The 27,014-nt window shown below is 47.4% G+C and overlaps 1 non-coding gene across 1 annotated transcript; it reads left to right on the forward strand.

Moving 5' to 3' along the window:
• Positions 1-12,318: 12,318 nt before the first annotated feature.
• On the forward strand, positions 12,319-12,394 carry Trnaa-agc. The gene has a single exon. It is a non-coding gene; the product is annotated as a tRNA-Ala (tRNA).
• The last annotated feature ends 14,620 nt before the right edge of the window (positions 12,395-27,014 follow it).

The raw sequence follows: 27,014 nt of genomic DNA on the forward strand, positions 1-27,014 counted from the left end.
TGAAATGGATTCAGACTGAAGGCTCAGCTCCACCCAGCATCAGCAAAGGGTCGACTGTGGTCGGGCCTGTACCCCAAGACTCTCAAGTCCCTGAGGGAGGAGAGGGGAGCATGGGTCTTGCTCACCAGATGTTCCAGCCCCTCCCGTGTTTCCTACCTGCCCCAGCAGAATTACAGTTCTACCTGGACACCAGAAGTGACCAGGCTTGGGGTGGGCCAGAGTCAGAGACCCTCCAGGTCCTGGCTGACTAGAGCATTCTGGAAGATGAAGCCCCTGAATGAGGCTTCTTGCTTCAGCCACTGAGCAGAATCTGCATCGGCCGGCCATCCAGTCCCATTAACCCTGCATGGTAGTGCTTTGAGTGACACACTGGAGTCTCGTGGGTAAGGGCGTTGAGTGTAGGAAAAAACACAGGACCGAGCATCATGCTATCAAGGTCAGCCTACTCGATAGTATGAAGGTGCTAACCCACATGTCCACTCCTCATAAGGCCCTAATGCCAAACCAAAGTAGGGTTCTTCCAAAGTTCACATGCTGGGGAGCCAAGGAGTTCACTGGGTTTACTTAGAGGGTGTGGGTGAGGGGCTGCTTCAGGAAGCGTGTGACTTGAAAGCAGCCATCCAGGGAAGTCTACACCTAGCATGGATGATGGCTTCCCCATAAACCGAGCTCTCCCTGGCTGAGCTTCCCCTAACCTATATACTCTAGGCCAACGTGAGTAGGAAAGGATTGTACAAATGTCTGGATAGAGCAGCTGGAATCCCAGGTGAGTGTCCAATAACCCTCTCTCTGCTCCTTCTCGGAGGGAGGGGTGACAGCCCCCGAGTCCCACCCTGCTGGTCCCCGGCAAGCATGCACAGCCAAGCATGCTGTTGCTCAGGGAGTCCTGCTCTTCAGCAGTAACCCACTCTGCAGATTCTCTCTCCAGGGTTGATCTCACAATCCCAACTGAAGAGAAGCTTCAGCTGCAGGGCCGAGGGAGGCTGCAGGGGCAGTAACCGCCAGCTCCAGAGCCCCCTCTCCGTGTCCCTGGACCTGGCTTCATGCCCACATCAAGTGGGTGCTCTATAAACATTGTTCAGTGAATGGATGTTGTTTGCATGCTGAAAGGTCGACATTGCCGCCACCAGTCCCCGCTCCAGGGGACAATGGACCAGCCTATTTGGACTGGGGGGCTGTCCCCGAATGTCTGTGGGCTGAGGTCACCTCATGCACCACTGCAGGAAGCGCCCAGCTCCCTAGCTCGAGAATGCCTGAAGCCAGCCAGCAGACATTTCCTGGCTGGCAGAGACACCCTGCTCCTCCTCTTCCTCCTCCGCCCTGCTCAGGCCCCAAGCCTGGCACTGGGCTGGCATGTCTCAGGTCCCACCCTGGGAGGCGATGCCTGTGGGTCAGCTCTGGAAGTGGGGGGGGTAGCATTCTCATGTGGCAGAGACCAGGCCTGCCTTGTCCACAGCAAGTAGACAGCCAAAGCCGTTGTCCTCTTCAAAGCCCATGCCTCCTTCAGAGGCCCCTGCAGTGCCCTGAGAAGGACTAACCTTTTAGATTTCTCACTGGGCAGGCTGACCCTGCTTAAGCCTATCTTAGGGTTACCACCCTCCCTGACAACTCCCCCCTCCCCACTGCTCCCCCACCTAACCACCCAAGCAAAGAGGCTTCAGGCCTCAGAGAGCCACACCACATCACCCTGCAAGCGTTGCCAGACCATTGCCTGATGGGCCCAGGGTCACCCCTGAGACATGAGGGCCACACTGGGCAAGTGACACACACCCACATGCTCCGGAGCAAAGCCCTCCCCATAGCTCCATGGGACTGACTGGGTGATCAGAGAAGTTGAGCCATTTTCTAGGGTTGCACAGCTGGCTACACAAGGTTCCTGCTGAGCACTGTACCAGCTCCTGCGCTGCCACAGTCCTTGGGTAAAACTCTCCTCTGGGCCTCTGGAGCTCTGGAAACCATGCAGAAGGATGGACAGGCTGCCCCACCCCAGCCTCCTTCGGGGCCCTGCTCATGAGACGCCCTGGAGCCTGTGGATCCTCCTCCCCTGTGCCCTGCTCACTTCTTCTGCAGAGGCCCCGGCTCGAGCTCTCCTGCCTGCACCATCACAGTTTGGAACTTGGCCTCCATGTACAATATACTCTTAAATCTCCCACGCCTCTGTTTCAGAGACAAAGAAAGCCAGGCCAGAGCGGCTCATGGTTTTCCCTGTAGCCGAGTAGCTGCAAGGCCGGGTCTTGAACCCATGCCTGTTCAGGCCTGGGCCTCATCTCCCCTGCTCCCTCAGCACGGTCAGAGATCAAGTACCAATGCCCAGGAAACCTGAGGTCAGACGTACCCATTTAAATGGGTATGTTTCAGAGATAAATCCCTTCCTGGAAGATGGGCTGGATCCTCAGACCCACAGCAGGTTCAGATCAGGGGGCTCTGTCTCTTGCATACCTCAGCTTCCCCACCTATAAACTGGGAATGATAATCACAGCTGTCTGGACTGGCGTGACACTCTATGATGGCCACACCACCCTCTATCTGTTGGTTCAGGTGTCAAGGTCCCACTAGGCTCAGGAGTGGAGAGCAGGACCTGGCCCAGAGCCACCGAGACAGGCTGGGGCCACTGTGGGGACTCTTTACCTGGGAGCCAGTCACTCTACCCACAAGCCACATCTAAGGTAAGAGCCAAGAAAAGGCTGGGCCTGGGATGTTTGCTTTCCAGTTTGTAGTGATTATGGGGTGATAACCACAGTGGCCAGCGGAGTCAAAGGGAACTATGTTCCCTGAGGCCAGGGGGTCTCTGAGGACTGCTGGCTACCCACAGCATGAACTCAGTGGGCACAGCCCATGGCTCTGGGCTGCTCTCTGAACCTCACATCATTCTTGTGACAACTTGCCAAAGTGGCTCAGCTATCTAACAGGACCAACAAGTGACTGGAGGTTCAGGGGAGATGAAGTGAGTCACCAAAGCTCCCACAGCCAGTAAGCAGCAGAGTCCCACAGAAGACCTCAGGCCCAGATCTAGCCATAGTCGATTTCTTGCTGAGTCTCCAGGTCTGGGCCAGGCTAGCCCCCTCTACATGATGATCATGGATGGTAAACCGGATAACTCAAAGAAAGAGGCCCTGGACACCAGAGCCTTGGCACCATTGGGGGAACCAAGAACCATGAGGCTCCAAGTGCTCTGATGCCAAGCAAGGTTGGCACAGCTGTGGTGCCAGATGCTCGCGGCAGGTCAAGACTGTGCCCTGCTCTACTTCCTCCTTCTATAGCAGGGACAAGTCCATGCATGGTGACAAGCGTCTAAGGTCAAATTAACATGTGACCTTGGGGTTCATTCATTTGCTTCCATTTTTTTTTTAAAGATTTATTTGTTTATTATGTGTACAGAAGAGGGCGCCAGATCTCATTACAGATGGTTGTGAGCCACCATGTGGGTGCTGGGAATTGAACTCAGGTCCTCTGGAAGAGCTGTCAGTGCTCTTAATCTCTGAGCCATCTCTCCAGCCCCATTTGTTTTTGTTTTTTTTAATCTCTGGCTGTCCTGGAAGTAAATATATAGACCAGGCTGGCCTCAAACTCACAGAGATCCATCTGCCTCTGCTTCCTGGGTGCTGAGGTCAAAGGTGTGCGCCCCCATTCCTGTTCTTTGTGTGCTTTAGAGAAATGGGGGAGGGAAGGTCAGATCTCAATCTGATCTCCTTCCAGGCTCAGACTCTGGAGCAGTGGTTCTCAACCTTCCTAAGGTTGTGACCCTTTAATACAGCTCCTCATGTTGTGGCGACCCCCAGCCATAAAATTATTTCCATCGCTGCTTCATAACTGTAATTGTTCTACTATTGTGAATCACGTAAATATCTGATATGCAACATATCTGATATCTGATCCCTAAAATGGGTTGTGGTCTGCAGATGGACAAACGTTGCTCCAGCTATGACAAAGAACAGGTCCGCTGTATAACCATCCACACAGTAAGCATCAATGTACTAAATTTGAGTTTGCCAGCTCAAAGATGTCTAAGAAAATTTTAAATACAAAGAATTTTTTACTTGCTTGCTAGAAACAGGGTCTCATGTAGCCCAGAATGGCCTAAAACTCGCTCTGTAGCTGAGGATGACCTTCAGCTTCTGCTGCCTCTACTTGCCAAGGGCTGGGATTACAAACGTGCTCCACCATGCCCAGCTAAACATGTGTGTTCTTTGACATGGTTATCACACTTCTAGAAGGCTGTCTTGCATATAAACTCACCCTTGTGCTGGGAGATCAGGATGAACCTGTCATGTGGACACTGCAATTGGAGGACACTGGACCCGACCCAAGTGTCCATTAACTATGGTCGTTCTAAGGAGGACACTCAGGATGCTGAGTCTGAAGGCCGTACCTGAGGTGGGAACAGTGTGTAGACTGATTTTATTTACATAAAAAGTAAAAAAAAAAAAAAAATTGGTGTGTGTGGTTTATATATGTACAGAATGTGTGGAACAAACATCATACTAAATTATTCAGCAGGAACAAAGAAGAAGAGAGGTTTGAGGGGTTTTTTGTTGTTGTTGCTATTTTGGTTTTTTTCCTTTTCCCCCACCCTGGATTTTCAGGACAGGGTTTCTTCCTGTACCCTGGCTGTCTTGGAACTCATTTTGTAGACCAGGCTGGCCTTGAACTCACAGAGATCCGCCTGTCTCTGCCACCCACACCATCAGGCGAGAGGACAGTTTCTATTTTTTTTAAATCTTGGCGGGGGTGGGGGTGGGTGGGGGTGGGATGTAGCTCAGTGGTAGAGCACTTGCCTAGCAAGCACAAGGCCCTGGGTTCAGTCCTCAGCTCTGAAAAAAAAAAACAAAACAATCTGCAGGCTGGAGAGATGGCTCAGTGGTTAAGAGCACCAACTGCTCTCTTCCAGAGGTCCTGAGTTCAATTCCCAACAACCACAGGGTGGCTCTCTTCTGGTGCCCTCTTCTGGCCTGCAGGGACACATGCAGGCAGAATACTGTAAACGTAATAAATAAATAAATCTAAAAGAAATAAAAATAAAAAAGTAAAAGGCATCTGAAATCCACCATCAGGTGTGGTGATTAAAAAAAAAACTTCATACAATTGTGTAATGCTCAGAAAAAGCCTACTGTTTTAAGTATTTTAAAAAATACTTATTGGTGTGTGTGTGTGTGTGTGTGTGTGTGTGTGTGTGTGTGTGTGTGTGTGCACGCGCGCTCTATCTTGGGTGCATACATTTGCATGTGCACATGGATGCCCACAGAGTCCAGAAAGAGGCATTAGATTCCCCTGGAGCTCTTCGGGTGCTGAGAATTTAACTCCAGTTCTCTGAAAGAGCAACAAGTGCTCTTAAATGTTGAACCATCTCTCCAGCCCCTTATTATAAGTATTCTTAGATCCAACTGGGTAGTTAGTGATATTTTGGTGGTTGATATAGACAGTTTGGGCCCAGGAGAGGGAACAATAGCTGGATCTTTTTCTGAGATATTTCCTCTTAAATAGCAAAACATATCCTAGCTGGGCGGTGGTGGCGCACACCTTTAATCCCAGCACTTGGGAGGCAGAGCCAGGCAGATCTCTGTGAGTTTGAGGCCAGCCTGGTCTACAAAGTGAGTTCCAGGAAAGGCACAAAGCTACACAGAGAAACCCTGTCTCGAAAAACCAAAAAAAAAAAAAAAAAAAATCTCACCACATTGACTTCCTGTCTCTCCAGGGACCAAGCGGACTGTCTGAACCAGGCCTCATAGGTGAGATGGTGCCTCTGCTCCATAGCTTTAGGCTGGTGTTCTGCGGGGACCTGGCCTTGATGTCCTTTGCTGGGACTAAGAGGAGCATGTGCCTGCAGCTCCTTCTGCTGACCAGGCTACAGCTCTGCAGTCCAAGGTTCCTAGAGGAGATGGCAGGTGTCTTAGCTGGATTTCTGTTGCCATGACTACACTCTGATCCAAACCAATTTAAGAGAGGCAAGAGTTAATTTGGCTTCCAGGTTACTGTCCATCATGGAGGGAAGCCAAGGCAGGAACTGAAAAAGAGACCTCGGAGAAATGCTGCTCACTGGCTAGCTCCCCATGGCTTGCTCAGCCTGCTTTCTTTTCTTTCTTTTTTTTAAAAATAATTTTATTTTATGTGCACTGGTGTGAAGGTGTCAGATTCCCTGGAACTGAGTTACAGACAGGTATGAGTTGCCATGTGGGTGCTGGGAATTGAACCCAGGTCCTTTGGAACAGCAGCCAGTGCTCTTAACCACTAAGCCATCTCTCCAGCCCTCAGCCTGCTTTCTTATACAACCCAGGGCCACCTGAATAGGAGCGACAGCACAACCCACAGTGGGCAGGCCCTCCCACATCAGTTATTGATCAAGAAAATGCTCCACAGGCTTGCCTACCCCCACCCCCAACCAAACAGGGTCTCACTATGTAGCCCTGGTTGTCCTGGAACTCACTCTGTAGACGAAGCTGGCCTCCAACTCAGAGATCCACCTGCTTCTGCCTCCCAAGTGCTGGGATTAAAGGTGTGTGCCACCATACCCAGCTCAGAAACACTTTCTTAGTCGAGGTTCCCTCTTTTCAGGTGACTTTCAGGTTGACAAAAACTGGCATTTGCAGCCAAGCAGGTGACTTGCGTTCAAGTCCTGAGACCTGTGTGGTGAAAAGACTGACTCCTTCAAGTTGTCCTTGGACCTCCCCAGGTACTCTGGCATGCGCACGCATACATACACAATAACAACAACATGACAGTTCACAACCAGCTGTAACGCCACTTCTTAGGGACCCAACACCAGGCACACACTGTGGTGCACAGACATACATGCAGGTAAAACACACATACACAGAAAATAAGTTTAAAAAAAAAAGGAATACGACATAATTACCTTCCAAAAATTCTTTTTAAAAGAGAGCACAGTCCCTAGCGGTAGCAGGAGACCAACGCCAGGGCCCCAGCTCCCAGGCCTTCTGTTTGGCTTGGCCTTAGTCCGTAGTTACCTGTCAGGCTCCCATCCCAGCTCTACTCTCTTCTGGAACACCTAGACTTGCAGCCTATCCCTCCTCCCATGTCAAACCCTTCTTTCAAGACAGGTGGGCTTTCTTCCCAAGGTGAGTAAGAATTAGAGCTGCCTGGAGCCTATAGGGCCCAGGCCTTCGTGTTGGTTAGGGAACCAGGCCCAGCCAGAAAGGACTGAGTCAAGGTCATCCAGAAGGCTGAGGGTAGAATCAACACAAGGCTCTGGCGTAAATGATGTCAGAGTCCCTCCCTGCCTGTTTCTCAGGTTTTTCTGGATTCATCTGCTGCCCCGGTCCTATTGTTAGCTACAAATATTTATCAAGTGCCTACCACATGTAGGGAGGGCTCTGGTCTGGGCCCTGAGGATGGCGATGAATAACACCGTACAGATCCTACCTACCTCTTAGGGACCCAGGAATGCAGCAGCCAGGGGATGCGCAGGGTTTAGCAGGCTCTGCACAGAGTCATTGCTAGCGAGTCTCAGGACTATCCTCTCTCTGCAGAAGACACTCACATCCCCAGTTCGCATGCGAGGAGGGAGGAAGCCTGGAAAATGAAAACACCAGGCAAGAAGGACCAGCTTGCTCCCACCCCAAGCCGGAGCTCTGGGAACTGCCCCTGAAGGGTGGGTGGGTAGGCAAGGGAGATTAGTGTATTCTCTGTGAGGCTCCCGCTTCAGGAGAGGCAGGTGGGAGGGTCTGCCAGCTTTTTCCAGGGGCATTCATCCTGCCTGTGGGATGCCAAAGTGGCTGGCCAGTGCCGATTTAGAACTGGCTGCCTTGTCCTGGTATTCTTCTGGCCCTCTAGTCGGGGTTCCTGACTCTAAGTGGACTTGCCCTGGGGTAACAAATGAGAGTCACTGGTCCCTCCCAAATGTAAGCCCTTTGTCTCCCTCACAGTTCAGATCAGGAATTACCTGACTCCCTCTGGGAAGAGTGGGTCTCCAGGGAGTCCTCTCTCCAGGAGCCCGGATCTCATTGTGGTGATAGAAGTTCAGCGGGCCACGGGAACATTCTAGCCCTGCTAACCTAGAAGCTTGCACTCTGCCTGAAGGGAAAACCTCTGGCCAGAAGCGCTGCCTAGGCAGGGTGTGAGTGCCCCCTAGGGGCAGCTCATCTGAGTGTCCTGGGAAACCATACCAATGCCCGCTGGCAAAGTGGGGGCAGCAGTTTAATTTGCACAAAGAATGTTGATATTTAGAACAGTTTAAGCCTGGTGTAGTGGTGCACGCCTTTAGTCCCAGCACTGAAGGCAGAGGCAGGCGGATCTCTAAGATTTCCAAGACAGCCTGGTCTTCATAGTTCCTTGCAGACAAGGCTGCAAAGCAAGATCTTGTCTCACACAAAACAAAGCAAGACCCTCCATCCAGGTGATAATAGCACAGAGCTGGACCCAGCCTGCTCAAGGAATTGGGTGTTCCAAAATCAAATTCCCAGTCTTGGTCACTCCCAACCATAGAATGCAGACAGATTTAACTCTTCCCAGGGCAGCCACAAAAGATAGAAAGTGATTTAAAAAAAAAAAAAAAAAAGGTGACCAGCTCATCTCAGCATACCCAGGATGGCCCAGTTCTAGAACATTCTGAAAGCCCATTTTTCCAGGAACCATTCTTGGGGACAAACCAAGACTGCCCGGCCTCCAACACTCTGGGTCTACCAGTGAAGAGGTCAAGAAAGTTTCCTTAGAAGCTGGAGGGCTGGTCCAATGGTTAAGCATGTATTACTCTCCCAGAAGACCAGAATTCATCTCCCAGCCCCCACATCAGGCAGCTCACAATTGCCTCTGGCCTCTGTGGGCACCAGCGTATACATGGTATATACAAATACATACACACTAAATTTAAGAAAAGAAAGAAAGAAAACTTCTTTAGCCTGGCTGAGCCATAGACCCCTGTAGCATAGGATCCTCTCTGGCTAACTAATGATGTCCCCAGGTAAGAGCACAGAAGGATACTTTGACCCTCGGGGTCTCTAAGAATACTGCCCCACCCTCAAGGATTAAGGGTGAGCACTCTACCCACTGGAGGGAAGTCAGGAAGGTTCCCAGAAATTCTGTGCCTAGGAGGGCACAGTGGACAGGAATAGACAGATGGGGCTGTGAGCATCTCACACACTTCTAATTTTAGTGAGGCCCCCAAGCAGCAGCCAATTCTGGGTCTGGAAAGGACATGGTCCAAAGTCAAGAGCAAGCCGCTGAGCCCCACAACACCAAGGACTCATACTGTCCCTTTGCTACACATACCACCACCAAAGGCTTGTTTCTCTCTCCCCTAAGCCACTGGCCTGAGCCTCACACTGCCTGCCCCCCCCAAACTGTCCCTCTGCCCTGTCCTGAAGGATGGGGAGCAGCTGAGAAGAGACCCACCTGGAGGCTCTCTGGCACCACTGCTAAGATGAGGACTGGGTCTGTCACACAGTCTCAAAACCTCCACGAGCCCCCAGCCTCTAAGACTCCATTTTTCCATCTGTGGCATGGCAGCAAGCCCCACCTCAAGAAGAAGAGGTGACGAACCAGTTCAAACAGAACATTCAGGGACCAGCAAGATGGCTCAGCAGGTAAAGGAAGTTGCCAACAAGCCTGATGACCCGAGTCCGATCTCTGGGACCTGCATAATGAGAACTGACTCCCACAAGCTGTCCTCTGACCTTCACAAGACAGTGCACGTGCCCACACAAATTAATGAATGAAATGTAATAAAATGTTTAAGAATTTAAGCATTCGACACTGAGCCTGAATCGACATGCATCAACTCCGTCCCCAGAAGCCTTGATTTACCCGCCTGGACCACGAGCGACCTTAGAGCCCAGAGAGTTTTCTGTTGGGTCTTCCTCCCCACCCCCTCTTCCAGAATGAAACCCAGGACTTCTCTCAGGCTTTGGGGAGGGAGCGCCAATTTAACCCTGATTAAATCCTGCTGAAATTGCTGCCCGGCCTGCCAGACCCAGGACTCGCCACACACCTGTCCATAATGAATGACTCTTTATACAAGGCCAGGCTGGAGGCTCTGGCTACCAACCCTGTGCTCCTGACAGCCCGCCGCACCACCCTCGGCCTAGGAATCTCTATCACATACCCATATACATTTCATGAGAGACCCTGAGTGGGAGGCACTGTTGACTGAAGCCACAGGCAGGTGGCCAGAGCCACCCAGTCACAAAATGCAGACAGAGGAAGGGCCTCCACAGGTGTGGCTGGACCTTCCGGTGGACATCCTGGAGTGTCCGCAACCCCTTCTCCCAGGCCCACCCTTAAGAGCTATGCACACAGGTGAACTCTGGCCTTTATACCTGGGCACTCAGCTCACTAGGCCTGGAGCAAGGAAGGAAGATATATGAGAGAGAAAAGGATAAAAAAAAAAAGTTGACAGAAGAAGACAGTACCTCCAGGTCAAGTGCTTCTTCTAGAACCTTCCTGTAATTCATACCAAGAAGGGGCTGCCCAGGACCCAGCAGGTTCCAGAGCCTTGGTCAAGGACAATCATCATAAGATCCCCTATTCTCCTGGCAATGAGTGGCCCGCTGCAAACACACATACTGTGGCTGCAGACACTCGCTTCTCCGCTGTGGACCTAATCCAAGGTTTTTTTCTTTCTTTTTTTTATTGGAGCAGAGGATCAAACTCAGTGGTAGAGCACTTGCCTGAGCTAAATCCCCAACCCCAAGGTTTTTTTCTTTTAGACAGCATCTCACGTAGCTCGGGCTAACCTCAAACTCACTGTGCAACCAAGGATGACCTTGAACTTCTGAGCCTCCTGTCTCTGCCTCTTGAGGTCTGGGATTATAGATGTGTGCCACCAAGTTTTATGCAAAGTTGAGGATTGAACCCAGGGCATGCACTCTACTGATTGAGCTCCATCCCTAATCTTCTCCATTTTATCCTTACACACAAAGGCTCACCCATTTCTTGTTTATTCTAGACATGATGGTCTCCCTTGTGACTCAGGACACTGAGACACAAACATGAAGCTTCTAGATCATATGGAATTACCATCCTCCAAGGGCCCTGTCTTAGTTATGGTTTCTACTGCTGTGAAGAGACTCCATGACCGCAGCAACTCTTATAAAGGAAACATTTAATTGGGGACTGGCTTACAGTTTCAGAGGTTTAGTCCATTATCACCATAGTGCTGGAGTGGTAGCCTAGTGTCCTACATCTTGGCTTTCAGGCAACAGAAAGTGGTCTGAGATACTGAGCATGGCTTGAGCATATATGAGCCCTCAAAGCCTGCCTCCACAGTGACACACCCCTCCCACAAGGCCACACCCCCTCCCACAAGGCCACACCCCCTCCCACAAGGCCACACCCCCTCCCACAAGGCCACACCTCCTAATAGTACCACTCCCTTTGGGGGCCATTTTCTTTCAAACAACCCCAGCTGCTTACCTCTTCCCCAAGAGAATGAAGCAGAAGGGAAAAGAAACCCACACATTTAATCACCAACAGCTGTCTATGGCACTCACCTGTGGTCATGCTATTGTTTGGGACTAGTGGGTTGGGGTTACTGATAGGTTCAACCTGAGCTGCCCCAAAATGGGGGCCACTTGTTACATGTGATCAGTGGGAGCCTGTACTAGGCCATAGCGACCTGAGAACCACATGTCAGCTTGCAAAAACCTGGTAGAAAAGATTATTATCTGTGATGTGATGCTTTGAAAGGATATTTCAGAACTTAGGTTTCTCAAGGGCACAGACTCCTTCTCCCCCATCCCTTAGCCTGGAGTGACATTGAGGAGGAGGATCAGCATCTGTATGGGGGTGGGGCTCATTGCCAGTGTATCTGTGCTAGCCATCAGAAGATCAGGGAGATGAGCAGCAACAGCCTCTTTTGTATAATGTGTGAGTTTGGAAAAGTGTGACAGGGACCCTTCCTGCACATGCCATCTTGGCTGTGGCACTGGCTGTCTCCAGTGCCCACAACTGTGCCTGGCATAGGGCTTGACAAAGGATTTTGAGTTTACAAGTTCATGAATGTGATGCTTACAAAATAACCTCATGATTCATGATTAGCCCTTTACAGAGGCGAAACAGATTAAAAGGCATTCAGAAGACCTAGGGCTGGGGTTCAGCCAGTAAAGTGCCCACCTAGCATGCACAAGACTCTGGGTTTGATCCTCTGCACTGTACAAATGAGTGTGATGGCACAAACTGCCACCCCAACACTTAGGAGATAGAAGCGGAAGGGTCAGAAGGTCAAGGTCATCCTCAGCTACATAGCAAATTTGTGGCCCACATTGGCTCTAGGTGACCCTAGCTTAGAAAAACAGGCAGGGCCAGTGAGATGGCTCAGCAGGTAAAGGTGCTTGCTGCCATGATTCAAGCTTAAAAACCAGAGTTTGGGCTTGGGGATTTAGCTCAGTGGTAGAGCGCTTGCCTAGCAAGCACAAGGCCCTGGGTTCGATCCTCAGCTTAAACAAACAAAAAAACAAAAAAGAGTTTGATTCCAGGAACCCCTGTCAAGATGGAAGGAGAAAATGGACTCCACAAAGCTGCCCTCTCTGACCTTCTACCATAGCAGGAACACACAGGCACACACAATAATAAACAGGATAGAAAACAAACAACAAAACCCCTTTAACTTGACTCGCCAGGGTGGTGTCCGGGTATCAGCAGCTTTAAAGCTGAGGTGCACCAGCCAAGCCCAGGCCCACAACTGGCAGGACATAGGGCCAGCTCTAGAAGTCCATATTCCGAGACAGTGTCCTTGTCTAATCCCAAGAACTCAAGTGAGGCTCCTGGGTCCCACAAGAGAGAGAGCCCAGCAAGAGTCTCACGCCTTTCTATGACGCCAGCCTCTTCCCTGCTTGTCCTTCCCTGACTCTAAAGAGCCAAAGCCCAGGAGGACAAGGGGTGACTCAGACACTTCCTGTTTTCTTGGCCACAGTGACAGTGAGATGGAAACAGCTTAGGCTGGGGTTCATGGCCTAAGAGAGGGGCCTGGAGAGAAGGAGGCCAGAGTTGCAGAGCCAGCCTGTCCTGGGACAAGGCTGGAGCCAGCTGGGTGAAGCGGCGCAGTGTGGTTTCCTGGCCTCTGTGAGTGAAGACAAGCGTGGTTTGTTGGGTGGCTGGGTCAGCAAGGGAGAGAGAGGGGGATGGGTCAACCGTTCTTGGAGATTTTTTTTTTTTTTTTAATCCTTGGAGATTTAATGAGGGCCCAAGTTCTGCCTTTATGTTTGGTTCAGGCAAAGCAGGCAGGCTGGGAGGCCATGGGGGTCAGCAAACTATATGCTGGTTGACTGAGGAGCTGGCTTACATGGTGACTGCCCAGCCATGAATCACCAAACAATTTTAGTAAGCCCACATCAGCTCTCTGTCACAGAACAAAACAGCCAAAGAGAAAGGGCTTACTTTGGCTCATGGTTCTGGAGGTTTCAGTGCATACTCAGCAGCTCATTGTTTGGGGCATCTGTTGAGGACAACACTCCATGGTGGGAAGAGAGGATGGCAGAGCCAAGTGCTCTTTTTGTGACCCAGGAAGCAAAGAAAGAAAGAGGGACTGGCGATGAAGCCCCATTGGTAGAACACTGGCCCATCATGCACAAAGCCTCGGGTCCAAGCCCCTGCATCCCAAACCAAGCATGTTAGTACCCACCAGCCAGCACTTGGGAAGCAGAGGCAGGAGAATCAAAAGTTCAAAGCTATCCTCAACTACATAGCAAGTTCAAAGCCAGCATGGACTACATGAGATCTTGTCTAAAAAAGAAAAAAAAGAAGGAGGAGGAGAAAGAGAAGAAGAAAAGAAAAGGAAGAAGAAGGTAATCCTGGTAGCAAGAGAGAAAGTGCTTGCTGCTCTATCTTGAGGGCCAGAGTTCAGGTCTCAGCATCTTGTTGGTTGGCTCACAGATGTCTGTAACTACAGTTCCAAGGAGTCCATGCCCCCTTTTGTCCTCTTGCAGCATCTATGAAAACCACAGATTCCAGGGGCTGGAGAGATGGCTTAGTGGTTAGGAACACTTCTGTTCTTCCAAAAGACTCAAGATCAGTTCCTAGCACTCACGTTACGTTGTATCATGTGCTATAGATAGCATATATTCCAATTACAGGGGATCCAACACCCTCTTCTGGTCTTCATGGTCACCCACATGCACATGCCACACACACTGTTAAAAAATCAATCTCAATTCCACTGTTATGAGTAGATGTGCACACACAAGTGTGGAATTACACATTCAGAACTATTTATTGTAGTCTTCTTTGTGACAATAAAGCATTGTCAAAAAAATTTTTTAAATGTCTCCTCAGGGTCAGCAAATGACTGAGGCAGCAGAGTGTGGATCCCAGATCCTCAGCCTATGACAGGGAAGCAGTAAATCAAACACTATCATCATGTCTACCTCCAGTGACGGAGACAATCAAACATACAACCCATGTGTCTCTGGACCGACTCCAAGTGAAGAGACCGAGGGAATGCAGGGGGACACAGAAGCTGTCACCTGGGAAAGTGGAGGGAGGACAGGAGGGGGCGGGACTTACCCTGGGATCAAACTACATTTCAGTAATGGTTGCCATTTCTTTGTTGGTTTTTTGAAGACAGGGTTTCTTTGTGTAGCAGCTGTTCTGGATCTCGCTCTGTAGACCAGGCTGACCTCGAACTCACAGAGATCCGCCTGCCTCTGCCTCCCGAGTGCTGGGATTAAAGGTGTGCACCACGGTGTTTGTATTTTTCTAAGATTTATTTTTATGTATTTGTGTGTCTGGGTGAATATACACACACGTGGGTGTGCGGAGGTGTACAACTCTGCACACCAGAGGGCAGAAGAGGGCATTTGGTGTTTCTTCATCTCACTGGCCATGCCTGCCTCCGAACCTCAGCTATCTTCCTGTGTCTCCATTCCTCTCAGGTTACAGTGCATCCACACACACTGGCTTGTGATGTGGCCGCTGAGGTCCAGACTCCAGACAGCTAAGCCATCTCTCCAGTACTCTGGGTTGTCTTTTTTTTGGCCAGGCAGTGGTGGCGCACGCCTTTAATCCCAGCTCTCAGGAGGCAGAGGCAGGCGGATCTCTGTGAGTTTGAGGTCAGTCTTGTCTACAGAGCGAGATCCAGAACAGCCAAGGCTGTTACACAGTGAAACCCTGTCTCAAAAAAACAAAAACGAAACAAAAAACAAAAAACAAAACAAAAAAACAGATTTTAAGAGGGTATCAGATCTTCTGGAACTGGAGTTAGAGGGTTGTGAGTGGCCGTGTGGGTGCCGGGAATGAAACCAAGTTTTCTACAAGCGCAGCCGATGCTCTTAGCTCCTGAGCCCTCTCTGCAGCCCACTGATGGGACTGTGAGGGAGAGTCTCACGCCTGTCTGTCACCTGCAGTCTTCCCCTCTCTCCTCCCAAGTGCTGAAGCCGCAGGCTGTGCTGCTGAGCTCGGCTGCATTAGAGTTCTGACATTAATTACTCTACCCGAGGACTAAGGTCTAGTCCTCACCGTCTGTGACTGTTGGCCTTTCCGGGCCTCCATTTCTCCACGTGGCACAGGGATGGACTAGCTTTCTTCTCCTGAGGTGACTGACCTCAGTACAGAGAACAACCAAAGCAGCTCAGCATAGGGAAGCCACCAGACTGGGGGTGGCTCCCAATGACTCCCTCAGAGGCCCCGTCCTCTCTCTAGTCTAAGCTAACTTTGACGTGAATTGTGCCTCCCGCCTGCTCACGCCCCAAACATGGGCAGTGAGGCCCTCTCGTGGCTCCAGAGAGCCAGTTCTGGAAAACAGCACCACGCTGAGGGAAGCTGAGGCCTCCAAAGTTTGGGTTCCTGATTATTACTCCACAAAACTTTTGCCATCACCACAAGCCAGCAGTGGTCACTTAGCCCTCAAGTGTTGCCATCAACGTCCTCCACTGTGGAGACACAGGGTCCCTTCCTCTAGGTTGGTGCCTCTTCCCAGGGGAGGTGGTCTGTGCAGCTCTGAGGCATGTCAAGCCAGAGCCCCAGCCCCCCCCCCCCCCCCCAGGCATGCTCCCTGCTCAGGGACCGTCCTTCTAGCATGTGTGAACACTTCTCTGCAGAAGCAAAGGCAATAAACCCTCCCTCCCTCTTTTCCTCTCTTCCTTCCTTCTTTTCCTTAAATAGTATTGCCCTGGGTAAAACCCTCCGTGGAGATTCAGTAGTGAATAAAGACAGACAAGAGTAGATGAAGAGACAAATGTCTATCAGTCTCCTAAACAACACTGAGGTTGGTCTCTGAAGGGTGTTCTGGAAGATGGACTCCAGAGAAGACAATGAGGAAAGCTGAGGGACTTTCTCGATAGTTCCCTGGAGCTCACCTCCTCTCTCCATCCCATCCTTCACAAGCTGGAGCTTGGAGCCTCAAGCAGTTTTTGGCAACAGACGGGGCGCAGGGGGGAGGGGGCTCCCCATGAGGATGGGGGAGAAAATACCAGAAATCCTCGGGAGATGAGCTCAGTACAGGGAGCACTGGCCTCCTCCAGACCCATCACCATCACGCTCCTCATCATGGGCGCTAGCCTCCAGCCATGAAAGCTGCTTCTCAAACCCGCCCTCCCAAGCCTGGGCCCGCAGGACTCCTGGGCAGTGAGTCTACTGAGTGGGATCTTTCAGTCTGGAATCAATGGTTGCCCTGCCAATGTCAGTGTCTAGACTGAGACAGGAGAGAGAGAGAGAGAGAGAGAGAGAGAGAGAGAGAGAGAGAGAGAGAGAGAGAGAGTGTGTGTGTGTGTGTGTGCTATATATACAGGTTAGCCCAGTGTGGGTAATGTCAACTCATTCCAGATTTATTGGAACGGCATCAATTTCACATATTTGGACTACAAACCCTTGAAATGTCCTGAAAATTCCAATATGATTACTTCTTCATGAAGCATTCCTTCAGTCTCGTTCCAAGAACAGGATCTGAGAGCCAGAGAGTAAGCTGTACATATACTTCAGCAGGATTTAAAAATAACAAACAAGGAGCGTGAATGATGACTTAGGAGTGGCTGAAAGTACAAACTGCTCTTCCAGAGGCCTGAGCTCAGTGCCCAGCACCAATACTGGGTGGCTTAGAGCCACCTGCAGCTCCAGCTCCAGGGCATCCCATAGCCTCTTTGGGATTCCAAGGACACCTGCACTTTTACATGACCCCACATAGATGCGCACATATATACATAACACTATGCCAACTCACCAACTCACCAGGGAGAGCAAGACGCATCACTCTTAGTGCTGAGGAGATGGCTCAGTGGATAAGAAAGTGGGTTGAGCAAGCCTGAGGAGCACAGTTCGAATCCCCAGCACCTATGTAAAATGCCAGCGTGTCCTATAAGCCCAGCACTGTGTAACACAGAGAGGAAGATCACTGAGCCTTGCTAGCTTCCTTCCAGCTTAGCTCCAGGTTCAGTGAGAGACCCTGTCTCAAGGGAATAGGCAGGAAGTAACAGAACAGGATACCTGACGCCCTCCTCTGGCCTCTTCATAGGCACAACTGTACATGCATGTGCACATCTCTCCACACTTGTGCATGTGAAGCTGTCATTCTAGCGCTGTGAACATTGCTCCAACCTAGTACTCACAGGAAGCAAGGAGACCTTCGAGAATTTCTTCTGAAAGTCCTTCAAAATGGCGCCAGTTTCACAGTGGTGTCTTCACAGTGGTTTGTCCACACAGGGGAGCACATTTCTGGAAACTCACAGAGCGGTACGCTTAGGGTTGGTGTGTTTCACTGTCAGCAAATGTCAGCTCCAGAAGAAAATGGAAACCAAGGGAGAGCCACGATGGCATGCCTGCTAAAGTGCTGAAGGGTGAAGCGAATTGATGTTAATGGCGAAGTCTGACATGCATCTACCAGGGAAGGATTTCTGGGTAGAGAGAGGATTAGAGGAATCCACCCACTTGGGGTGCAGTGAGTTTCGTCCAGTGTAGATACCAGTGTGGATGGTCCGGTCCAACTCTTTCAACTTTCCTGTGTGTTTGACCTTTCACAGTGTGTCTATGTACAGGGGTGTGTATGTGTAAGTGGGTCTGCTTATGTAAGTGAGTGCTTACGTATATGCATGGAGGCCACAGGTCAACCTCAGGTATTGTTCAGCAGCCATCCATCTCACTTTGTTTTGTTTTGTTTGAGACAGGGTCTCTACACTGAGCCTTGGGCTGCTTATTTTGCTACAGTTTGCTCAGCGAGCCCTTGGGATCCTCCTGCCTCTGGCTCCTCAGTGCTGGGACTAAAGGCGTGTGACACCATTCTAGGCCCAATTTTAAATAAAGTTTTTTGGTTTTTTGTTTTTTTAAATGCATGTCTTTATTTATTTATTTGAATGCTGAACGCCGTTTATTGAAGGAGGGGGAAGGTCTTAAATACAGGCTTACAGCACGATGGGAGAACCCTGGAGGGCAGAAGTTCGCTACCGGTGTTTTACAATCTTGCATCTAAGCTGTTAACGCCCAATATGCAGGATACAGATTTTTTAAAAATTAAGGGAGAGCAGTCTTGGGAACCAAGACCTCAGCTGTTGAGGTCTGACCCGGTCCATACACCTGCAGATGTGGAATCAGATGGAAAGGCTTGGCTAGTGCCCACAGCAGAAGCAGTGGCTCCCTCACTTGTGGGGAGAAATCCCAAGCCCCGATGACCACAGGTGGTGACAGAAGGCTCCTGTGCAGACGCTGGTGCAGCACAGGGAGAGTAGTGTCTCCTGCCCCGCCCCCTCACTGCTGAGCCCCGGCACATTCTCACAGGTGGGAAGCCAGGCTTCACAGGGCAGAACCGGGCCCCCTACACAGCCCACAGCTCCAGAGGTCTGTGCCCCGCTGTCCCCTGAAAAGTGGCAAGACTAGATTTTTGCCTGGAGAACATGATGGTATGGTGACAGGGCCCCTTCTGAAGACTTCTTTCTGCTGGGCGCTACTTGATTAGGCAGCTTTAGTCACCGTGGTGTTCAATGTTAAAGTGACACCATGAAGTGGGTGCTGGTATTGCCCTCAGGAAAACCAAAGTGAGAAGGTTGGGGGTCAGGATGCAGCATCCAACTGGCAGAACTGAGGGAAGACTCCACATGCTGGCCTCCTCTTCCCCAAAGCCCCTGCACGGTCCCCTGGCCCTCCAAGCCAACTCTGCACTCACAGCTCTACATGCACAGATACTGTAACCTGACTGGGGGTGTTTACCCACCAACCCCACAGCTCCCCAGAGTTTTCTTGAGTGTGAGCAGCAGGAAATATTAGATAGAAGGATTTATAAGGCAGAGATAAACAGATAGAGAATAAAGGATATAAGATGGCATTTCTTTTATGAATTAGGTCCAAGGTGACTACAGCAGTCTTTAGCTGCATCAAGCCTTTTTCTAAACCAAAAACTTAATGCAATTGCAAACTTAAAGAATCTTTTAGCTTCATCATTACCATTAACAGGTTAACATTAAATATTGTTATACATAGTCACAATTCTCCCAATCTTACAACTCAGAGCAAACTCTTTACAGAACCATTTGAATTAACATAAATGGTGCTACATATAGTTAAAGTTGTAAGACTGAGAAAATTGTTAACTGTTAATAGAATCATTTGAATTTTTTGCTAACAGAACATAGGAAAAACTTCTGATGAATTCACATCAAACTTAAATATTTCCTTAACTCCACAAAACCAGGGTGCATTAATACCAGTAGGTTAAACATCATTTCTGCAAACGTAATTCAACCTTAATTCACTCATAACTCCTCTTATTTATAATTTTTTAAACAAAATCTCAAACCTGGTCAGAAAAAACCCAAACTTATACAATTCCTACAAACCCATATTGAAAAGCAATATTCTCAATCTAACCATTAACTTTGAAAACTTAGCAAGACATCCAAAAGCAGTTTCTTAATAAAACTTTACACTTTAAAAGTAGTCTCTTAATATACCCCATTTGCATTTCTTACTAACAAAACATGACATTAATCTACTCAAACAAGAGAATATTTTTAAATTAAATAGACTAAGGAATATTAACTCTTCCTTTTCTTTATAATTTAAGCAAAGTCTCAAGCCTAGGTAGAAAACCCAAACTATTCCATTTAAACAGTTCCATTTTTACATAAACAGTTTTCCATAAAACAATTCATGAATCACCAGTTAATAAAGCATATATGCATACACAAAAAATTACATCTTGACTCTAGGTAGAAACAATAAATTTTTTCATTTAAACAGTTCCATTTTTAACACAATTCCAGCAAATAGTTTCTAGGTCATTACTATAAGTAAACTCAAAATTGTCCCATTGCAATGAAATCACTATTGTTCATTTCTTAAGTCCCCAAATTCAAATTATAAATCCTGGTACTAGCCTTCCAAATATGAAGAAATCCATAACCAAAATTTTTTGTAGTTCAAAAAAGTAAATTCTGGTTATCAGGCTTTCACTTCCAAATATGAAGAGACATTTTACAACCAAGACTTTTTGCAGTTAACAATTTAGTTCAAACACACGTCTCTGCAATTTTTATATTCTCAAGCCAGAGACCTTTTTAGTTACAGTAGTATTCTAAACTGCACCGTTTTTGATGTTACCTCAGGTTTTTCTGTGTTGCATTGATCTCAGCTGCGGATGCCTTGTTATGCTGGTTCTGGCGTCCGCCACTCTTAACTTCTTAGTGGCTTCTGTAGCTTTTGAAACCACTCAGACTGCCTATTTTGCAATCTACTAGGACACTACCTTCTGTGTCTCAGGTTCTTTCACCATGTACATTAAGCATAGATTCACATTCAATATTTACACTTTTTCACAAACTCACAACATGTGCTTAAGCATAAACTCACACTCAACATTTACTCATTTTTACAAACTCACATATAACATATTAACATCTACTTATTTATACTCTTTTTGTTTTGTTTTTTGTTTTTGTTTTTTCAAGACAGGGTTTCTCTATGTAGCTTTGCGCCTTTTCCTGAACTCATTGGTAGCCCAGGCTGGCCTCGAACTCGCAGAGATCTGCCTGCCTCTGCCTCCTGAGTGCTGGGATTACAGGCATGCACCACCACCGCCCAGCCTTATTTATACTCTTTAAGGAAACTATAGAACTACTTTAGCAAATACATTTCTTATTAATTCTTATATCTTATATACTTCTTATATTCAATTCCATGTTATTTCTTATTTAAACTTACATTTACAACTAGCATCTTTACTTCTTATAAGCTTATTACTACATGTTTTAAGACTACCTTAGATACTCCTTGCAAGCTTATATTCTCATATTTTTTGTTGTGAGCCTAGCCTTTAACGGCTGAGCCATCTCTCCAGCCCACAAGCTTATATTCTTAAAGGAACTCTATAGATCTATTTTACAAACTTATATAGGGCTACCATTAACATATATCTTAATTTAGCAAACATCTAAAGATCTAACAAGACAGAATAATTTCTACAAACTCACATATCTTATTTATCTTTTTCTACTTTTAATTATCACAGTCTCTATTTAACTAGACAGGAAGTACACACATCATTTCTAAAGTTTAGAGTTTATAGTCAGCTTTGCTATACAACACTGGGATTTAGTGAGTGTTGTCGTTATAGAATTGTGATACTACTTGCTAGGGAACTGTAACATTCTCAGGACAAGCCACACCCCAAAGTTTCGAGTTCTCTCAGCCGTTCAGGAACCCGTGTTAAACGGTTTTTAACTAGAGGCTGTCCCTTCACCCAATTCATCATAGCTCCCCTAAGTGCTTCAATTCAGACAAACATTTCTATTACAGCAGTACTTTTGGTTTGTGCAACTTAAAAACTTCACTTCACACCAAGGGTGAAATTACCATATTTAGCTGCTGTAAAGCTCTTCGCAAAATACTGCACAGCTATTAGGTGATATAAAGTATTTTTCTAAAGGAGCTAGTAAAGCCAAAAGAGGCACAGCTCCGAACTCTATTTCCAGTGACAGAACCTCAGAATCACTAATGGAGTCACTTTCATTCTGGTTCCTTTGTAGGAACGTCATTGGAGCTGACCTTCCTTAGCTCCACGCTCCTTACCAGACGCTCCGGTAACTACTGAGCTTCATTCATCTCTTGTGAAAAAACACAAACATGTCCTCGACCCCATATTAAAACAGGATCGGGACCCTTCCATAATCCCAAGCAGGGATCTTCCCATTTCACTTGAGCAAAAGTCGCTTGGATGCCACTGTGCCAAAATCTATCTGCAGCAGACTGCTCACAGACATCCATATTTAAAAAGTTCAGAACAAAAAGAGCATGATTTAATTAATGCATTATGTGGCGATTGAGGGTAAATTTCTTCCTTTTCTATTTTTATTTTTTGAATTGTATTTTAAGATTGCTATGAGCCCTTTCCACAATGCCTTGTCCTTGAGGATTATAAGGAATACCCGTTTTATGTACGATTTACCATTGGGTACAAAATTGTTGAAATGCCTTACTACTATGTCCAGAACCATTATCAGTTTTAATAATTTTTGGTATACCCATATACGAAAAACACTTCAAGCCGTGCACAATTACATGTTTTGTAGCTTCCCCAGGTTGTGCACTAGCCATTAAAAATCCCGAATAAGTGTCAATGGTCACATGTACGTATTTTAATTTGCCAAATTCTATAATATGAGTAACATCCATTTGCCATAGATGGTTAGGAAGAAGACCTCAAGGGTTTACCCCTAGGTGAGGGACAGGAAAATATTTAGACATTTCCACTTGGGATAATGCTACTATCTTTAACTTATCAGCCACTGCATTACCCTCAGCTAAAGGACCAGGAGGATTGGAGTGAGCTCTAATATGGCCTATAAAGCATGGCAGTTTTCTTTTGTGGAACAGCGTCTTGAATTTGTTGAAATATTTTGACTTGATTGTTGTTAGTTCCAGTATTTTCACCAGAACTGTTACTATTCAAAGTAGTCAAGAACATAGATGTTCTTTCATGAAACATGTCCTTCATTAGCTTACTCTGAGAAAAAGCATTTTCAGGATTTAGTATTTTCACTTCATTAAGCTTTAACTCCCGATATTAGCAGCTGTGATATTTAGCATTGATTTCTTATAAGGAACTTTCAGGTGAAGCAACTCTTTTGTAAGACAGCTAGATTTTCTGAAGTTTGTTTCCCATCTATAAAGCAGTTATGTCTTTTTGAATGCCTGTTTCCTTGTCTCATTAGATTTGCAAAGGAATTACTTATTGCAGGCAATTTGTTCAAAAGGCAAAGAACTTTTTTAATTTCAACATAAGTTTCTTCATATCTAAGACAACATTCAGTGTATTAACTGCTTTCCCTTGTTTTAAGGATTTTAAAGTGGCTTATTTATCTTCTAGGTAGCTTTTTATCTCATCTGAGTTCTTGAGAGGTAAGATTAAGCTTTCTAGCATTGCTTTGAGAAGAAACTTCATTCTGAGCTGAAAAGTTTTTGGACAGTATCACCATCTTTAGCTGAAATACATTTCCCAGAATGCATTTCTCTTCAACAGCTCATGTTAAGAGCTAGCTTATGGACTCCATTTTTTTACTGGGCTCGCTTACAAATTCTTGCCCGGGAGGTTTGAACCAAGTTCTTTGCTTTGCAACGGGAGATTTGAACAAGCATTTTACATTTTTAACTATGGGACATTGGGAGATTTCTATTTTCTCGTCAGCTGACTTTAACAGGTGTCTCTCCTTCATTTGACACTGGTCCCCGAAACTGGTCCCCGAATTAGAACTGCACCTGCCTCATTAGCGAGCATTGAGGCTGGCATTTTTTTTAAAAAAGATTTATTAATAAATGTATACAGTATTCTGCCTACATGTGTCCCTGCAGGCCAGAAGAGGGCACCAGATCTCATGACAAGAGATTGTGAGCCACCATGTGGTTGCTGGGAATTGAACTCAGGTCCTCTGGAAGAGCAGTTGGTGCTCTTAACCACTGAGCCATCTCTCCAGCCAGAAGCTGGCATTCGGGATAGTAACTTTCCTCGGGGCTTGTGTTTGCCTTAGCCAGTCAGTGAAAAACATTTACAACAGAGCTTTTCCATAGTTCCTTTGGAGAGATTTTCTCCCCTTGTCCCACTGATTTTATTCTCATTTTGCTTGTTCCTTTCCCCCCAGATGCAGAGCTTCAGGTATCTGTCTGCGGCTCTGTTCCTCTGCTAGCTGCCTTTGGAGGTAGGGCCTTTCTTCCCCTGAATCTGCCTCAAATTCTAGCAGCTTTGTCAGCTCATGTATTTTCTGGGGAGGAATCTGTCCCTTCTGTTTCTTCAGAGTCTTTCTCCCTGAAAGTACCCAGTTTGGTCTCAGTTTCTCCCCTCTACCCCAGAAAGTTTCCGACACTACAGTGGCGGCTTTCCCTACTACTGAAGGTAGGGACTTTTTGTCAGTTTCTGCTTTCCCTACTACTGAAGGTAGGGACTTTTTGTCAGTTTCTGTTTTGGGGGTCTGTGTAGACTGAAAATCTAACAAGAGAGGTTTTTGCCATTTCTAAACTCCCGTTAGGACAGGTGTTTTGCCTCATCAGGCCTTCACCTGGCCCAGTCCCCCAGTGGGTTAGGTTTGTCTGGGTGCTCAAGGACAGAGCTTATGCCAGAGGCAGTCACCCCTTAGGGCTACACTCCCTCATCTCACCGGGAGTCAGTTGAAACAAAGCTTTTCTCAAAGAGATGCTTCCTCTGACAGAAAAGAAAGCTTTACTCCTGGATAGTTCTGTTCTGCCCTGGCTGGCCTCTTTCCCCAGACAGCTTCTGATTCAGCAGCACAACTGCTTCAGACACAGTTCAGCTTTACTGCTTTCCCAGAAAGGTCCTTTCTCTGGTAGGAAAGCTTTTCTGATTTCTTTTTGCAGCTGTGGAGCTATCAACCCAGGCTTGTAGGAAAGTGGACAACTATGCTGTCCCCACCGGCTTTAGCTTTGTTCGTTAGCATCTTCCCCTGGGTCCCGCACCTTCCTGCCTCAGCTCTGTGCTCCAGGAAGTTTGCAAGTGCAGGAACCCTAGTATCCCCAAAATGTACTCCAACTCAGAGATGCTGGCCAGTCACCTCTGGGTTTTTGCTCAGAAGCGAGGATACCATGCTAACAGTTTATATCACTTCAGGGGAATCTTTGCATTAGGGCAATTAGGAGCACCTTTTCCTTCTGAAGTGCTCATTCAGAAACAAAACCCTTGATGCCTCACATCTGGGCTGTAACTGAAAAGCTTGGCTTGTTTGCTTTCCCCAGTAAACAGTGTCCTGTCCTATTGGACCCTTCACCCACGCTCTCCCACCGTTTCCCTCAGGGGACTCTGACCCACTGTCTTTTAGTAGCTTGAAGAGACAGAGCTTAGAAGAGGTCTTTAGGAACTTGTCCCTGCCTCCTGTATTGCAGGGAGGATTTTTAAAGCTTGAAAGAACTTAGGGAAGTTTTGCTGTCCTAAGAGGTTCCTTTTCCCATTGAACTAATCACAGGTGATTCTTATACTAATATCTTCAGGTGATTCTAATTTGACCTTCTGCGTTCTGAAAGGCTTTAGCTTTTCCTTCTGAGAGAGAAAGTTAAAGGCTTTAGTTTTTAAGTTAAAAGATTAAGGCTCTTTAGAATTTTCCAAAATTTTTCAAGAAAAGCTTTTTTAGTGTAAGATTTTTTTCCCCTAACTTTCCCCAAAACTTCCCAACTTTAAATGTTGGCTTTTTACACCTGCGTTTTTTGCCTCAGGGAGAAATTCCTTTCTCCTGCCGCTTGGACTTAGCATTTCAGCTGTCCCCAGGTCAAAAGCTTCCATAGGAAACTTTCTTCCCCATAAGCTCAAAGAAGAGCTTTTTACTACCTGTAAAGCCCAAAGAAAGATTTTTTTCCCCACTTTGAAGAGTTTTTCTGTCTAGTTGCTTTTAGTTAAAATTTTCTACACGATCTTACATTTCTAAGTTTTTCCTGTATTACTACACTATGCCTTATACGTAGTTTTCACAGATAGAAATTGAGAACAGGATAGAAGATAGAAAATTTTGACAGGAGAATTTTGCGCTGCAGCATCGGACATCCTTCCAGTCAGTTTTCCTTTTCTCTCGAGGATAAAACCCCTGCCCCTCAATAATATATACATAAAAAATATATATATTCCATAACACTGGCATGCCACTTTCCACTGGCAGGGCTGGTTCACACTTTCGCCAAAAACTGTAATAAAACTATTATTTTCCTTTTTCTTCTGTCCCTATTACTTTGTCTTTAGTCTCTGTTCCCTTGTCTTTAGTGTTTTTTCTTTAGTCCCTGTTCAGGCGCCATTCTGTGGGGCGTTTACCCACCAACCCCAGAGTTTTGAGTGTGAGCAGCAGGAAATATTAGATAGAAGGATTTATACTGCAGAGATAAACAGAAAGAAAACAAAGGATAGCCTGGAGCGGGCCTGGAACCTACTGCAACCGGCCCTGACTGTCTCTGCCCCAGGGTATTTATGGAGACGCCAAGGGGGTGGAGCAAAAAACCTCCTCCCCCAGCACAGCCAAGTGCAGACCATCTCAGACACCTGCGCTCAGGCCTGTGGTCCCAATCATCCTCTATGTGGACCTGCTGGGTAAAGCCACGAGGACCCGAAAACGGGCTCCCACACCTGACTAGCTGGGCCAGCCCCTCTTGTCTATGCCAAGCTCCCTCTGCCAACTTCCAAGTTGTCCTGACCATATTCCTTTTAACACAAATTCTAAACCAACATGCCTGAAAACACCTCTTTTATTATGCTACAATGTGTGTGTGTGTGTGTGTGTGTGTGTATGTGTGTGTGTGTGTGTGTGTGTGTGTGTGTGTGTGTGTGTTGCATGTCTGTGCATACACACACACCACAGCTTGAGTGTTGAGGTCAATAGACCACTTCCAGGAGTTGGTTCTCTCCTTCCACAATGTGGGACTTAGTGATTGAACTCAAGCTTGTTGGCAGGAGTGTTTACCTGATGAGCCATCTCGCTAGCCCTGCCTGTGACCCCTTTATTTGTGGTAAACAGCATGACTTGTCCTTCTCCCCAGGACAATTATGTATCAGGCTTTCCCTGGGAAGAACAAAGAGGTCCAGTGAGGCCCCAAGTTCATCTTCAGGCTCTAGACATGTGGTTTAGATATAAATAGAGGGCCAAAGGGGCTGGAGAGATGGCTCAGTG

This window comes from Onychomys torridus, chromosome 7 (assembly GCF_903995425.1).
Source record: "Onychomys torridus chromosome 7, mOncTor1.1, whole genome shotgun sequence".
Classification (NCBI taxonomy): domain Eukaryota; kingdom Metazoa; phylum Chordata; class Mammalia; order Rodentia; family Cricetidae; genus Onychomys; species Onychomys torridus.